Source organism: Polypterus senegalus, chromosome 3 (genome assembly GCF_016835505.1).
Source record: "Polypterus senegalus isolate Bchr_013 chromosome 3, ASM1683550v1, whole genome shotgun sequence".
In the NCBI taxonomy this organism is placed as follows: Eukaryota; Metazoa; Chordata; class Cladistia; order Polypteriformes; family Polypteridae; genus Polypterus; species Polypterus senegalus.
Window position 1 is genome coordinate 227236641 of NC_053156.1, and position 15151 is coordinate 227251791.

A 15151-nucleotide genomic window follows, 5' to 3' on the forward strand; every position below is an offset into this window, starting at 1 on the left:
ATACAAGTGATGTCAGTGCAATAGGAATTGTGCAAATAGTACTACCTGTATACTACCAAAGTGACATTAATATTAAATTAAAATAAAAACAGTGACATGGCTTAAGCGGACATGTTAACGTGGTTATAGAGTTACACATTATGATAAAAAGGTTCTGCAGTAGTGAGATAATCGGATGTAGTGCACAGCTAATATACTGTAGCTTATGAGCAGAGAAAGGAATATCAGGCCCTGATCTCGGCCACCACCCCCACCCTGTTTGGGAAGAGTTACAGAGTCTAATGGCTCTGGGGACAAAAGATCTTTTGTATCTGTCCGTATTGCAGTTCTGCAATAGCAGCCTACCACAAAACCTACTCCTAGGCTTAATCATGGAGGTGTATAACCGGTGATGTGCATTGTCCTTTATAGCTAGTAGCTTCCATCGTGTCCTCCTCTCTGCCACTGTCATCAGAGAGTCTATTTCCATGCCAACCACAGATCCTGCTCAGCTTGTCAATACAGTTAGCATCTCTCTCCTTTACGCAACAGCACACCACAGCATGAAAGAGTATTGGCGACCACTGACTGATAGAACATCTGCAGGGGTTTAAGGAGCCCAAATTCCTCAGAAAACCATCCCTCTGAGTTCTCTGACCAGTCCAGCCTGTCATCCAACTGCACTCCAAAGTATTTATAGGTCTTGACCCACTACACATCAACCCCTTCAATGGTGGTCTAGACCGATGTTAGTTCACAACTGTCTCTTTGGTTTTGGAAGTGTTCAGCAGCAGTTGGTTTGACCGAATCCCACGGCAGACACCTGTACTCCTCCTGACCACCCCAGAATGGCAGTGTCATCTGAGACCTTCTGCATGTCCAATGTGTACAGGGTGAAGAGGAAAGGAGAAAGAACAGTACCCCCCGTGGAGCTACTGATTACAGTCTGTGAGGTGCAGAGGTCCCCAGTCTGACAAACCGAGGTGTACCAATGAGGTGATCTGTGATCCAGTTCACCAGGTGCAAGTCCACTCCAATCCTGTACAGCGTGACCCTCAGTAGGAGGGGCTGGATGGTGTTGAAGGTGATGGAGATGTCGAAGTACAACATGATCCTCACAGCACTATGTTCTTTGTACAGATGCAAATGGATCTGGTGGAGAAGGCAGAGAATGGCATCACCCACACTCCCCTTCTCTCGATATATAAACTGCAGGGGGTCTGGAGCATGATTCACCAGTGGTCTGAGAAGATGAAGAAGTAGTTGCTTCATAATATGCAATGTTAAGGCCACAGACCTGAAGTCATTAAGGTCACTGGGAAGCAGGATGAGACATGAGGTCTTCCTCCGTGTGGGGACCCTTCCCAGTCGCAGGCTTAGGTTGAAGATGTGTTGAAGGGGTCCTGCTAGTTCAGCAGCGCAGACCGTTAGAAGTCTTTTGGGCACACCTTATGTGGGCCAGCAGCCTCTTCAGTTCTTCTCTAAACTGGTCAGCAGTGATGGTGTGAGAGATGGGGGCAGAGAAACAGGGGGGCTGTTAGCACCATCTGACATGCTGCTACGTTGGTGGGGGGAGAGGGCTGCATGATCTCTGCTGGCAGCTTGGTGGTGGGGTGGTTGAGCAGCTGGTGATGAAAGGGGATTACTTGTGTATAAAGCAAACTATCCTACTACACCCTCTGAAGCATTTTCTGGACAACATTGTACTGCATGTTGCTATGAAAAATGCAGAGAAACAAACAATTAACAAAGGAGGACAGACAGACCATTTCAACACTTAACAGTGTAGGTCTTTGACTTGGACAAAGTGCAAAGAAAGCCAAGATGTCAGTGAGTACCTGTAAATGTCACCATATATAGTGGCATACAAACGTCTGGGCACCCTTACTGTGATTAGAAGATGAACTGATCCACAAAAAGCATAAAGTTAAAGATGACACATTTCTTTCACATTTTAAGAAAGATTACATTTTTATTCCCATCATTCACAGGTACAAAATACCAAAAAAAATTTAAAGGGCTTGAAGCAACAGTTTAGACACCCAAAATGATCAGTACTTAGTAACACCCACTCTGGGAAGTACCATAGCTTGTAAATACTTTTTGTAGGCACCCAAGAGTCTTTCAATTCTTACTTGGGGTATTTTCTTCCATTTGTTTTTGCCAAAGTCTTCTAATTCTGCAAGACTCTTGGGCCGTCTTGCACCCACTGCTCTTTTGACATCTATCCACACCAATGATTTTTAGGTCAGAGGACTATGAGGGCCACACCAAAACTTTCAGCTTGCACCTCCTGTGGTTTTTCCATTGTAGATGTTGAGGTGTGTTTCGGATCATGATCTTGCTGTAGGGCCCATCCTCTTTTCAACCTCATTTTTTTTTTTTTACAGATGGTGTGATGTTTGCTTCCAGAATTTGCTGGTATTTATCTGAATCCATTCTTCCCTCTACCAATGACATGTATGCCACTGGCTGCCACACAAGCCCAAAGCATGGTCTATCCACGTCCATGCTTAATAGCTGGAGAGGGGTCTTTCCTGAAATTGAGCACCATTTTCTCTCCAAACATACCTTTGCACGTCGTGCCCAAAAAGTTCCATTTTGACATCATTGGTCTACAGGTTCCAAAATACATCAGACTTGTTTAGATATTCATTTGCACACTTCAAGTGCTGAAATTTACAGCTCTGGCACAGAAAGGTTTTCTTTAGCTGACTCTACCGTGAAGTTCATAGTTGTTCAGGTGTCTTTAGTGCACCACCACTCCAGAGTCTGCTAAATCTTCATGAAGGTCTCTTGAAGTCAAATGGGGGATTTTATTTTCTAGTAATCCAACAAGCAGTTCTTTCAGAAAGTCTTCCAGACCTCAGTGTGACCTCCACCGTTCTTGTTAACTGCCATTTCTTAATAACGTTACGAACGGAGGAAACAGTTACCTGAAAACACTTTACTCTCTTCTTGTAGCCTTCTCCTCATTTTGAGTATCAATTATTTTATTTTTCAGAGTGCTAGGCAGCTGCTTAGAGGAGCCCATGGCTGCCGATTGTTGGGACAAGGTTTGAGGAGTCAGAATATTTATACAGCTTTGCAGTCAGCATCACTTGGAGTTTCCTAACGATGACGGTGAACAAGCCATACCCCTAACAAGCTAAATGTCTGAGACCTTCGTAAACGTTATCTGAGACGTCAAACATCTTAGGGCACCCAAACCTTTGCACGGTGCTCCTTATTTTCCCTTTTTTTACTGTACAATTGTACAAAACAAAACCAATGCCCTATTTGTGCATAAAATGTTGAAAAGAAATGTCATCTTCAACTTTAGGCCTAGCTCATCTTCTGCTCACTTAGCTATTCACAGTAACAGGCATTTTAAGTAAGGGTGCCCAAACCTCTGCATTGACCCTCACATTGAATCTTCACAAGGTTTCTAGAACACCACTGTGCCCCGATCAAAGGAAATCCCAAAAGAGATGAAAAAAGTTGTTCAAACCTGCCAATTCCAGGTAGGGTCACAAAGCCAGGAAGAAGGCTCAGATCACATCACAGGGAGAGCCATCATCTCCAGATGAAGAACATTTGGAACAGTGCTGCATGTCCCCAGGGAAGGTTGGCCTGCCAAAATTACCTCAAGGACATAGTGATGACTTATTCAAGAAGTCCCAGAGGATTCCAAAATAAGTACAGGCCTCTGTAGCCTCACCTAATGTCAGTGTTCACGACTTCACAAGAAGAAAGAGGCCGAGTAAAAATGGGAGACTAACAAGGTGGAATCTTCTGCTAGCCAACAGCAACATCAGTGCTTGTCTTTCACTTGCAAAAAAAGTCTGGATCATCCTTAAGCCTTTTTGAATAATGACAGATGAATCGAAAGGGCGACTTTATAGTCCCACTATGTAAGACCCACAGTACGAACAACCGTAGTTGAGTTTTGCTGCAGGGCAAGATCACAAAAGCAACTGACTGGCTCACAAAATTCCATGTTTGGAGTGGCCGAATCAAAGCCCAGACTTGGGACTGGGGAGCTCCATTTCATGGGGCTTCTGTCTCACCTGGAAGTGCTTTCCGAATACTCCGGGGGGGGCAAATAAAAGGAATTACCTTCCTCCGCTGGGTAAACCAGAGTCAGGAGGAAGGACGACAACGCTTGCAAGGAGAAGTGGAGGAGGCCGTAATTTGTGAGAGGCAGATGGAAGACAAGGGTGGCACGGTGGCGCAGTGGTAGCGCTGCTGCCTCGCAGTTAGGAGACCCGGGTTCGCTTCCCGGGTCCTCCCTGCGTGGAGTTTGCATGTTCTCCCCGTGTCTGCGTGGGTTTCCTCCCACAGTCCAAAGACATGCAGGTTAGGTGGATTGGCGATTCTAAATTGGCCCTAGTGTGTGCTTGGTTTGTGGGTGTGTTTGTGTGTGTCCTGCGGTGAGTTGGCACCCTCCTCAGGATTGGTTCCTGCCTTGTGCCCTATGTTGGCTGGGATTGGCTCCAGCAGACCCCCGTGACCCTGTGTTCGGATTCAGCGGGTTGGAAAATGGATGGATGGATAGATGGAAGACAAAGTGTTGCTGGATGCTATGTTGTGCTTTATTGTACCTGTGGCCGTGTTTGTGGCAAGAAACGCCTGGTGAGGAAGAGTTTCCCACGATAAAGACACTTTGTGTCTTTTAGCTTCTGTCCATGACTGCTTGTATTGGGTGTTTGGGGAGCTGGAGCACTCCTTGGTGTCCACATTCTTCAGTCAAATTCCCATTTTTCAACACTGCAACTTGACTAGCGATCTGAGGACATTCCTTGTGTAAAATATGTAAAAATAGAGGATATTAGGAAGGGGCAAATATTCTTCACAGTAATATTTTTTTCATTTCTTCATTTCAGTTATATCTGCAAATCTAAACAGTGACCTGAGCTTGACAACAACGGTGTCAAAGTCAAAACGAACTCTATTGTTATCTCAACCATATACAAGTATACAGATAGATGAAATTGCGAAGCTCAGAGTCCACAGTGTAACACCATGAAGTGCAAATAATAAATTAAAAATAGAATTAAAATTAAAACACAACCAAGACATTGTGCAAAAACAAGACAAAGAAGTAGCAGCAATATTGACGTGTAGTAAGCAATACGAACACTGATGCAATGTATGGTATTTGCAATCTAAATACATACATATACTCAATAGATATGTAATATAATAAATAAATAATAGATATGGATAATGTTGAAGTTATCAGTGTATAATAATAGTTGTTCAAGACATGTGTAAACAATGACAGGTCAGAATGTTTCACAGCAGAAGGATATCAAGGATGTATACTTAAGAATACAAATGAACTGGACAGGTGAATCTCTACTCCAAATGGGTGGCATCTCTCATAATTATACTTCGAACATTTATCAGCAGCAACATTCAGATACTCCGTGGCATTCAATCAGAACTTGACAAGTATTAAGATCAAATTCAATCCCAGGGCCTTTCATCGCCAGCGCTGCACTGGTACACTGTTGACATGCAGCAGTATGGATTCACGGTCCTTGTAACTGAGTAGGTCTCACAGTTACATGGTGAAGTGGGAGACCTGCTCTGGGGTCACGGAGATCTGAGAAGGCCGGACCTTACTGATAAAGGGATGAAAAGCTGAATGCAGCCAGGCTCTGCTGGATTCTTTTCTGAGGAATGCTGCTTTACAAATTGGTTTAGAAAGCAGTGAACATTGCGTTCAACCACAACTAATCCAAAAATGCAATCATTTCCTAGTCCAATGTTTAGGTCAGAATCTACTCAGGAGTACCTACTGACACTATCTGTACTCAAGGCCATAGTAAAATCAGAATGCATCGTTCATAGATTTCAAAGTTCTAGTTCTATCAGGGTTACTTACATAAACAAGCAATGTTGCCTTTACAGTAACAAGGTCTGAAATGCAAGATGAGGAGTCATGTGGAATTCAAGCCCAACCACTTTACACAGAAGTTACACAGTAACTACCGCCTGAGGACAGAGCAGTCAACGAAGCGTGAAGGTGGACAAGTGATACAAGCCAAGTAAACCACAATAAGCCTTTGTCAAACTAAGCTGGAATTACCCTCCTGTAAATTCAGCCTTTTCTCTTCCACCCCTCTGAACATTTTCATTAGGTGTTTCATCATACAAACTAAACTATACACCCACCGGCCACTTTATTAGGTACACTTTGCTAGTACCAGGCCTTGGCCTTCAGAATTGCCATCGTTCTTTGTGGCATAGATTCAGCAAGGTGCTGGAAACATTCCTCAAGGATTTTGGTCCATATTGACATGATAGCATCATGTAGTTGCTGCAGATTTGTCGGCTGCACGTCCATGATGTGAATCTCCCGTTCCACTACATCCAAAAGTGCTCTATTGGATTGAGATCTGGTGACTGTGGAGGTTATTTGAGTACAGTGAACTCATTGTCATGTTCAAGAAACCAGTTTGAGATGATTTGAGCTTTGTGACATGGTGCGTTAACCTGCTGAAAGTAGCCATCAGAAGATGGGTACAGTGTGGTTATAAAGGAATGGACATGGACAGCAACAATACTCAGGTAGGTTGTGGCATTCAAACAATGCTCATTTGATACTAAGGGGCTAAAGTGTTCCAAGAAAATATCCCCCACACCATTACACCACCAACAACCTCAATCATTGATATAAGGCAGGATGGATCCAAGCTTTCATATTGTTGATACCAAATTCTGATCATCTGAATGTTACAGCAGAAATTGAGACTCCTCAAACCAGGCAATGTTTTTCCAGTCTTCCAATGTCCAATTTTGGTGAGCCACAGCGAATTGTAGCCCAAGTTGCCAGTTCTTACCTGACAGGAGCGATACCCAGTGTGGTCTCCTGCTGCTGTAGTCCAACTTCTTCAAGGTTTAACGTGTTGTGTGTTCAGAGATGTTCATCTGCATACCTCGGTTATAACGAGTAGTTATTTGAGTTACTGTTGCTTTTCTGTCAGCTCGAACCATTCTGGCCATTCTCTTCTGACTTCTGGCATCAACAAGGCTTTTTTGCCTTGCTTATTGGATATTTTCACTTTTTCGAACCATTTTCTGCAAGCCCTAGAGATGGTTGTGGGTGAAAATCCCAGCAGATCAGCAGTTTCTGAAATACTCAGACCAGTCTGTCTGGTACCAACAACCATGCCACATTCAAAGTCACTTCCCCCTTCTGAACTTCAGGTTGTTCTTGATAATGCCTTCAGGCCTAAAGACATTGAGTTGCTGCCATGTGATTGGCTGATTAGATATTTGCATTAACAAGCACTTGAACATGTGTGCCTTATAAAGTGGCCAGTGAATGAATACAAAAGTAACATTCGTTGTTGGACCTACATTTCCACCTTTGCTGCTAAAATAAAAACAAATGACAACAATAAAAAACAATGCAATACAAAAACATAAAAACAAGAACTGAGGACATTAAAAGAGTCATCTTTTAGCCCCATACCACCACCTGATAATTGTGGTGCAGAGAGCCAAGAGGCCTGTGAACCTGCAGTGGTGGGATGTTATCCACTGCTGGCACTGCCTGGCAGAGGGTCAGATCTGCAGATGTTGCCATCAAGGGCATCCCAAAGGTGCTCTCAGGGGTTAGGATCAGGAGAGTCCGGCCTGGGTATCACACTTGAATGTTCACGGGTGGCTTGGCACTGCCCAATGCAGTCAACTCAAAGTTAGAAATAAGATGATGCAGCTTGATTCTAGCTTCTGATACTCTGGGCATCTCACTGTATGTCTGTTAAGGCTTGCAAAGCATCTGACAGAAATTTTGGTAGAAGTACTAGTGGTACATCTGAAACGATCATGCAGATGGACCAGTCTGACGTTTTGGTCCTTCTGTGGTGCGATTAATGGAGGTCAAGCAGATCTTGAATGGTCACCTGTTGTGTGGGGCTGCTGAAACCTTGTCTGCTGTAGGCTAATGGTCTGCTCCTGGTGACATGCAAATCATTCTGCTTAGACACTGGAGAAGTGTGGTCTTTGTATCAATGTGACCTAATCTTTGAATTCAGGCCTGTTTCCACCTATACGTGGTTGGGTAACAAGTGCATTGTCACACGCGTGCGAGTAGAAGTCAAGTAAAGGGCCTGAATAATGGCAATTCCATGTCCGACCAGGGGGCGGAGGGGTGCAATAACTCTCTTTCTCAATCCCTTGCAGACCATTCTCGGGAAATCCCATGGGGTTCTGGTGCCTTTTGATGATGTCACTTCCATTTGTGGTCCCGATGACATCACTTATTAAATGGACCTTTAAAGCCACCATTTTGACTATGTACTATGTTTTAGACTCAGTTGTGTGACCAACTCATTATCTTTAAAAAGACCTTTTAAGCATCCAAGGAATATGTTCTGGGTGGCTGCCCCAAACCTTCATGATGTCTTACTGTCATTCTTGTGACAGCATCTACTGATCTTCTGTGTGTTTGGTAAATTGCAATGCTCACTGCATAAGCAGTTTTTAGAAAACTACAACAAACTTTTTTTTTTTAATTTTCAGAATTTATTTTCTTCTGACTGAACAAATTATTAGGATCACTATAATAATACCGAGCAGGGCCTCTTTTTGACAAGAAAACAGCTTCAGTTCTTCATGGCATGGATTCCACAGGATTTGGGAGACATTCTGATTCTGGTCCACGTTGATACAATTGCATCTCATGATTTCTGGAGATTTGTTAGCTGCACGTTCATGGTGCGAATCTCCTGTTCTGCCACATCCTAAAGATGTTCAATTAGTGACTGGGAAGGCCACTGAAAAACACTGAACTCATTGTTGTGTGCATGAAACCAGTTTGAGACGACTCTTGTTTTGCGACACGGTGTATTATCATGCTGGAAGTCGCCATTAGAAGATGAGTAAATTATGGTGAAGGTTGCACATGGTCAGCAACAATACTCAAATAACCGTGGCATTTAAGCGATGATTAGTTGGCCCAAAGTGTGCCAAGATAACATTCCCCACATCATTACACCACCACCAGCCTGGACTGTTGCTACAAAGCAGGTTGGGTGTAAAGATTCACGTTGGTGGCAAATTCTGACCCTACTATCCGTGTGCCTGAGCAGACATCAAGCTTCATCAGACCAGGATTCTTTTTCCCAGTCTTCAGTTGTCCCGTTTTGGTCAAGTTGTGTCCACTGCAGCCTCAGCTGACAGGAAGTGGAACCTGGCATGGTGTCCAGCTGTTGTTGCCCATCCGCCTCAAAAGTGCCTTGAGCATGGGAAAGGTACTTTATGCAGTAAATAAAATGTATTTTTATTATTTCGTTTCAACGTGTTGTGCATTCTGAGCTGCTTTTCTGCTCATCACAGTTGTACCCAGCCTTTCTGACATCTCAAACAAGTCCGGCCATTCTCATTCTCCTCTGACCTCTTTCATCAACAAGGTGTCTCAATCCAAAGATCTGCGGCGCACTGGATTTTTTTTTTTTTGTTTTTCACGCCTTCAACTCTAGAGACGGTTGTGTGTGAAAATCCCTGGAGATCAGCAGTTATAGAAATACTCAAATCAGCCCATGTGGGAATGGGAAGAGATTGAACTTGGTTAATTAATTATCAGTTTGCCTTCAGCAATGCCTGATATTAATTCAATTGCTCAGCACGGCTACTGCTTTATCTGCCTTACCTGTCGCTGTTGTGGGAGCAGTTGGCCTTACATCAAGGTAACTAAATCCCAATTGTTTTAAGAAATAAAATAATACAATTTATTGGTAAACTCAAGGATGACAGAAACATGAGAACTGCGTATCTATGTTGATATACAAGAAAGGACGCTGACGGATTAGACTGAGAAATATACAACATAGACAGGCTACTTGCTGGTTAGATTTCTAATTTGTCGTAGCACAGATAAATAGTTTTACGATCTTCAAAGGTGATGTGTGAAGTTACTGCTTTGTTGCTGCACCAGGTTCAAGTGGAAGATTCTTTTTGCATTGTAGTGCAATCTTGGTCTTTACAGTGTAGTGGTCTGTGCTTTGCTGCATCTTCTGCAACCGCTTAGGGAAAAGCGTTACTCTTTCTGGAACAAAATTTCAGATGATGTTCCTTTCTGGAAGTAATGGCTGCTCCTCAGTTTTCAGTCTGGGCTCAGTGCTTGGACCTCCATTTTGAGGTCCACAAAAAGAGTAGGTTGTCAGCTTCCAGCTCCCCAAACAGGGAGCAGCTACTTGCCTTTTTGGTTGCGGGGAGAGGTTACTTTGGAGAATGACGACAGATTTTCCCCTAGACCAGTGGGTAGGCAACGTCGGTCCTGGAGAGCCACCGTGGCTGCAGGTTTTTGTTCCAACCCAGTTTCTTAATGAGAAGTCGATTACTGCTGATGATGCACTTATTGCTTAAGTGACATTTTGATCCTTCATTTTAGTGGTCTTGCTTGTTAAGGTTCCTCACCCCTATTTGCTTCTTTCCGTCTTAAACAGCTTCACTCCCTGTCTTTAACTGCTGGCTCCTTGTTAGCAATAAGATGCAAATGACAAAGGCGGCAGCAGTTCTCCACCTAACTTGTTTCCATTTAAACCTGTGTGGATTCATCATGTACTATTTTGTTTAATAAAAGAGAAAAATGAGACAGACTGAAAAGTAACAATTTTAGGCTTCAAATCGTACTATGTACGAACCTAACATTGTAGACTAACAAGCCATAAAACTAAATAAGGTCTGAGATGGGTTTCTAATTAAGCAATTGGGTTGGAACAAAAACCTGCAGCCACTGCGGCCCTCCAGGACTGACGCTGCCCACCACCTGTCCTAGAGTTATGGGTGCAGCTCATTTATAAAAGCTGGAAACTCTCCCGATTGGATTAAATTTACATCTGGTTCCAAAATCAGTATCTTCTCATAGGCAAGTGATTCTGTCCATCATAGTTGTCATTCCTTGAATTATAGGTATTTGTTCGCACCTTCTGGCTTAAGGAGTCTGCAAAATTGTCAGTTCAGCTGGGATTTACACCTTGTTAACAGATGAAGTACAGGCTAGTCCTGGTGTGAAGAAATCAGCCACTCAGTTTGGAATGTAAGTGGCAGAAGGCACAGCTGAATGTGTCTGCATCCCTGTTACATCTACTGTCTTAACAGGCCTGGGGTGCCACTAAAGCCTAGTGGAATGGGCAATGCTCATGTTGTCCTACACCCCTCTGGCACCATGCCACATTACCTGAAGCAACTGATTTGTAGCTGCATGATTTTATGCATTGTGCTGCTGCCACCTGATTTCATGGATAAGCGGTTCAGTTTCATACATATAAGGTTTGTTAATCCAATATTGTTAAACGCAGAAATGGGATATTTTCTTCTGCCCACAGCTTCCTACTGGGGCAGTCTGCACTCCTGCTATTTCACTATGTAGATGTGTGTGTGATTCTAAATTTGAAGCACACAATGTACATCGTTTGTCTTGGAGCTTAAAGATCAGCCAGTTGTTGTCAGACCCAATGAAAATTTCCATTTCCTGAGCATTTTAAAACTATGTTTTGTTGCTTTTGAAATTACGTTGTATGCCACATCCAAGATCAGTAAAGCCATTTAAAAACACTGCATGATGCAAAGCCATTCCTAAAGCTTTAGTACAGGATTTTATTTGTGAAGGTGCAATGTGCTGCGAACCTATGAGGAAGTGTTTTAAAAATAAAAGATAAAACTACTGAGACAAGTTAACCCAGACTTGACAGTCATCTTTGAATTTGGGGGAAGGGAATTTGGAAATCCCCCCCACTTTAAATTTAACACAATGGAATGAAAATCAGAAGGGTTAGGGGCAAACAACAGAGTTTTAAAAGCGCCTTGATATTAATATTTCAGGGATTTTTTTAAAATCCATCCATCCATCCATTTTCCAACCCGCTGAATCCGAACACAGAGTCACGGGGGTCTGCTGGAGCCAATCCCAGCCAACACAGGGCACAAGGCAGGAACCAATCCGGGGCAGGGTGCCAACCCACCGCAGGACACACACAAACACACCCACACACACACTAGGGCCAATTTAGAATCGCCAATCCACCTAACCGGCATGTCTTTGGACTGTGGGAGGAAAACGGAGTGCATGGAGGAAACCCACGCAGACACGGGGAGAACATGCAAACTCCATGCAGGGAGGACCCAGGAAGTGAAAGTAAGCAGCACTACCACTGTGCCACCGTGCCGCCTTTTTTTAAAATGTCATAGCTTATTCTTTCTGATGTTTATAGTGGTTTAAAAAATGTTCAATAAATTGTTATTATCTGGCATTTCAAATCATTTGTCATTACTGCTATTTATGCTTTTAACACTAGAGTTACCAGAGCCTACAAAAAAACTCATAGATCCGTCCCACCTTAAAACGCTTCTCACTTCTCCGTCAGCATCTTTTGTCCTTTAAATGTGTTGATAAGCAGCAAACAGCAAGCAGTCTGCTATCACATCCGCAACCCCGCACAGTTTTCTCAGCTCAAGTCTGTTTACCTGCGTGTCAATTGCTTAGAGTTGTAGAGACTGAGAAGTCAAGCAAAATGACATCTTTTATAAATACTATATCGTTATTTGCAACACTTGCATTTCATGTGTGTTCCGTTTCTACAACGATCTATTCGCAGTAAACACTTTGTTAAAACAGAAACTTTTTCATGTTTTAGTAATAATTGACAAAATGTACACATGAAGTGTATAATGTGTGAAGCCTGAATTCCAAATATCAAAGAAACACTTTCACAAAAGATACAAGTATAACAGAAAAAATGCGCTTTTTTCCAAGACTATCACCAAAGAAAAAGAAATCAGGTCAGTGTTGCTTGCTGTCCTGACTTCTCGGGTAGTATACTGGTTAGAGCTGCCGATTCCAATTCAGAAGGTTCTGGGTTCGAGTCTTAACGTCTCCCAAAATAAACGTTTTGAGTAGTGAGCTGTTCTTATCTATACTAATTAAAGGCAAAGCCCTCACTGACTGACTGACTAACTGACTCACTCATCACTAATTCTCCAACTTCCCGTGTAGGTAGAACGCTGAAATTTGTCAGGCTCATTCCTTACAGCTTACTTACAAAAGTTAGGCAGGTTTCATTTCGAAATTCTATACGCAACGGTCATAACTGGAACCTACTTACGTACATATATACGGCCATAGCCTGCAGCTCCGTCGCCGTGTGAGGCGGAGTTGCATCCCTTATCGTCACGCCTCCCACGTAATTGAGTGCCTGCCCATATAAGGCCGTCCGTCAGTGGCAATCCAATAGACATGCTGCCGCTAAATATTTGCGGGTGAAGGACTGTGCTTATGCAAACGAAGATGAAATGGTCAGGGATAGAATAGGTTTGGCGCAATCTCAGCGAAAGTGCGAGAGAAAGTTTTAAGTGGCGGGTCTTAGCTAACATTAAATAAAGCCGTGGACATCGCATGAGATAGCACAAGCACAGCCGAGAACCTTCGATGCATGTACTCCGAGCGGCTCACGTGAACTGACTGTGAACGCAGTACGCAGAGAACAAGCAAGAGCTCCAAAGAGCGCTGAACAAAAAATGCATTACACAATTGAGAAGGCAGCAAAAGAATATGAAGCGAGTGATGCATACAAGCATATTCATAAGTGCAGCTACTGTGGAAACAAAGCACGGTGTAAACCGTAAGTTTAAATTAAGTTTACAGACACGCTGCCGCTGCCGTTTGTCATGCCTACGATGAATACAATATTCGCGAGATGCAAATTTAATGAGAAGACACGAGGTATAAACAAGACTTTGGATCACTTTCTAACGGAGTTAAAATTGCTGTAACGGAGTTAAACTTGCGGGTGAAGGACTGTGCTTATGCAAACAAATAGGAAAGCAAGGTGTAAAGCTTAACTTTAAATTAAATTCATAGACACGCTGCCGCTGGCGTTTGTCATGCCAAAGACAAATACGATATTCGCGAGATACAAGTTTAATGAGAAGACGTGGGGTATAAACGAGACTTTGGATCACTTTGTAACTGAGTTAAAATTGCTGGTGAAGGACTGTGCTTATGCAAACGAAGATGAGATGGTCAGGGATAGACTAGTGTTTGGCACAAACTCAGCGAAAGTGTGACAGAAACTTAAGTGCCGGGTCTGAGCTAACATTATATAATTGCTGGTAAGGGACTGTGCTTATGCAAACGAATAGAAAGCAAATGTTACGTTATTTTTAAAATGTTTCCTTTTCTTTTTCATAACTTCTTTATCACACTTCTTCTCCGCTGCGAAGCGCGGGTATTTTGCTAGTTGGTAATATTATACAATAAAAGCATAGATTTGATTTGCGTCTGTAACAGCCACTGTAAATGTATACTACTTGTCAAAGTTAGCGTCTTTTTTTAATTTTACTTTATTTACTTATCTTTCTACAGTATAAACTCACAAGTAAACTGCAGAGCTTCCTCTGTTTGATAGACAAGGGCATGCTCACAAATTACACATGTAATGCCACGAAAAATACCTGCTGACACTTTAGTACGCGAGCAATGGTACGAGAATGCAGTTAGACTTTTTTTGGGAACATACACCACGCTAGTGTTTAGATCTGGACGGTGTAGCGTTGGCGAGTTCTGTAAGCTGTGCTGTTTCTTTGAAGGACAGGTGATTGGCAGGATGACATTTCTTGCGGGGAGGACTTCTGTTTTCTCCGATCTGAGTTTACCACTGTTATAGCACGTCTTTATTTGAAAACATAGTAAATTAACTATTAAGTAAATAATTATTTAATTTTGCATGTAGAAATATTCACTCATACTTTGCCAAAAAGCCAGACCTGCAAAGGAACAACTGTTTCAGTAGCATAATACAAAAAAAACAAAAAAAAAAAACCTCCAAAAAAATATTAGAGAATGTAAAATAAAGTATGCTGAGAAAAATAATTCTTTTTTTATTTTTTAATCTGTACTATACCTTTTCTCCTGCCAGAGTATAATGGTCTGCACCTGTAAGGTAGTTGAGGAGTCAACATAAAGCCATAAATGCTGTTAATATAAGAAAGAGGAGATATTTAATTAAAATGTAGTTAATATATGTTTAGCTTAAGTGGCACAGCAGTGTAGACTGATTAGCATTGCCACTGTACAGATCCAATGTACTAGGTTCAAACCCAGCACCTGATTGTCTTCATGGAGTTTGCATGTTCTCCCTGTGTCTTGTAGTTTTTTTTTGTGCACTCCAGTTTTCCT